The 2,486-nt window shown below is 53.8% G+C and overlaps 1 long non-coding RNA gene across 1 annotated transcript; it reads right to left on the minus strand.

Moving 5' to 3' along the window:
* Window positions 1-718: 718 nt before the first annotated feature.
* LOC117243837 lies at window positions 719-2,480 on the minus strand. Its single transcript, XR_004495747.1, has 3 exons — window positions 2,194-2,480; window positions 1,413-1,592; window positions 719-1,100 (listed from the first exon to the last, which is right to left on the minus strand). It is a non-coding gene; the product is annotated as an uncharacterized LOC117243837 (long non-coding RNA).
* Window positions 2,481-2,486: the final 6 nt, after the last annotated feature.

Consider the following 2,486-nt stretch of genomic DNA (forward strand, 5'->3'; position numbering starts at 1 on the left):
AGCTTTGCTGTGTCTTTGTGTGTGTGGCCTTTCTGCAGAGCTTTCCCAATCCCTGTGAGTGCCCCAGGCCAGGCTGGACCAGCCTTGGAGCCCCCCGGGCCAGTGGGAGCTGTCCCTGCCGTGGCAGGGGTGGCACTGGGTGCTTTTTAATCTTCTGCCCACCCAAATCATTCCATGATTCCTGTAAACGCTCTGGGAGCTGATTTTCCAGCTGCTGTTGAAGCTGATTTTCCAGCTGCCCATCCAACCATGGGTGCTCACAGGGATCCAGGGGCAGCCCCAGCTGCTCTGGGGCCTCCTCATCCTCCCAGGGCAGGATTTCTTCTGAGAGAAAAGCTTTTTCAGGCTTTTTCTCCTGAGCTCCTGCTCTCCTGAGCTCCTGCTCTCCTGAGCTCCTGCTCTCCTGCTCTCCTCAGCTCCTCTCCTGAGCTCCTCTCCTGAGCTCCTGCTGCCCTGAGCTGCTGCTCTTCTGAGCTCCTGCTGTCCTGAGCTGATGCTCTCCTCAGCTCCTCTCCTGAGCTCCTGCTCTCCTGAGCTGATGCTCTTCTGAGCTGATGCTCTCCTGCTCTCCTCAGCTCCTGCTCTCCTCAGCTCCTGCTCTCCTCAGCTCCTGCTGTCCTGAGCTGATGCTGTCCTGAGCTGATGCTCTTCTGAGCTGATGCTCTCCTGCTCTTCTGAGCTCCTGCTGTCCTGAGCTGATGCTCTCCTGCTCTCCACAGCTCCTGCTCTCCTCAGCTCCTGCTCTCCTGCTCTCCTGAGCTCCTGCTCTCCTCAGCTCCTGCTGTCCTGACCTGCTGCTCTCCACATTTCCAGCTGAACTCGACTCATCCCCGTTCCTGCCCCGTTGTTTCTCCGCGCTGGCAGCGCTCAGCAGCCTCCCCATCACCCAAACCCCTGTCTCCCCAGCAGGGTACTCACAGCATGGCGATGCCCCAGTGCTTGCCAGCTCTCTCCCCAGCAGCCTGGAAGCCCGAGAGGCCGATGAGGGCCACGGTGGGGGTGATGGTCAGGGGGCCGATGTAGCGCAGCAGAGCCCCGGGCAGCCCCAGCAGCCCGATCACCACCTCGATCAGCGACGACATGATGATGGCACCTTGGATCTGAACACACAACAGGGCAGAGAGGCAGCTCAGTCCCACCTGACAGGAAATCTGCTTTTCTGCTCTGGATTACAAACTGCAGTTAAAAGAATTCAGTGACACAGAAGAACTCAGCAAAAAAAAAAAAAATTTTTTTTTTTTTAGTTTTTTTTTTTCCCGTCATAAAACAGCTCATTATGTTTAAGTGACTTAAGCATAACACTTATGGTTTTCTCCACAAAACTATTACACAACAGACCAGTGGGGCCAGTCTGGAAGCTGTGTGGAAAGCACATCACACTGTCAGACAGGAGACCTGGGGTCCAGGCTAACCTTTCAGCTCTCAGATCGAACGGCAAGGGTTGGTGCGCCACGAGGTGATGCTCCTAGCTCCTAGGGGCAGAGTGTGTGCTGCATTGGTCACAAGTGCTCCTTAGAAGCTGGATTAGAGCAGCGTTGTGGTCTCAGGAGACTGTCAGCCCTCTTGGCTGCAGGGCTCTTGGCAGGATGTAGCTATGGTTTGAACATGGGGAAGAGAGAGGGGTTGTTTTTAATTAAGAAAAAGTTGGCAGCCCAAAGCAACGGGATGGGAGATCAATTCCATGACACACGCCTTCATTTGGACTACTCTACCTGCCACCCTGGCGTGGCACAGCCCTCAGCCTGCCCTGCAGGGCACCACCACCTCACACTGCGAGTGGAGAACGACTTTCCAGGGATTCCACAAAGTCTCAACGAGTCTCCAAATTAAAGACACTTGGGAAGGAACCAGATTCCCTAACTGCGGATTCACCTTCCAGGGGCCAGCACAGCAGGCAAGAGGCCTGGCAGCAGCTGGACACAGATGGAAATGAGGAGTTTTCATCTCACTGCAGCAGCTCACTGCACAGCTTTTTGGGATGTGGGAACTAACTCCTGGTATTTGCTGTCCAGCAGTGAACAGGTGGAAAAGATGGAAGACTTGGGTGAAATGAGGAAAGGGATATATATCCAAATGGAGATTGCAGAGAAAACAAGAAATTAGCAACTTAAAGACAAGAAGACACGGATGATTAAGTGAGAAACTTAACTGGAGCTGGAGAAGAGTGACAGCTAAAGGCAAGTCCCACATTACCTCTCGTATCCGGGGGTACCAGATGTGCTCCGTGTGCAGCAGCTCTGCCGTTCCGTTTGTAACTGTTAGATCTTGCCAAGGGAGAAAAAACAAAAACCAGGGGTTTGTTCCTCAGCCACTCTGCCAGCATCTCACACAAAACAAATCCCTCCTCAAATGCCTGATAAATCAGCCCAAAATCACACAGGGAGCAATTCTGTCATGGGTGAAGTGACACCAGCTCAGCGTCCCCGAGAGCTCTCCCAGCCCTCTGCTCCCAGGAGGGAAAACAAATGTCAGGAATCCTCTCCCCA

Source organism: Parus major, unplaced genomic scaffold (genome assembly GCF_001522545.3).
Source record: "Parus major isolate Abel unplaced genomic scaffold, Parus_major1.1 Scaffold1076, whole genome shotgun sequence".
NCBI lineage: Eukaryota > Metazoa > Chordata > Aves > Passeriformes > Paridae > Parus > Parus major.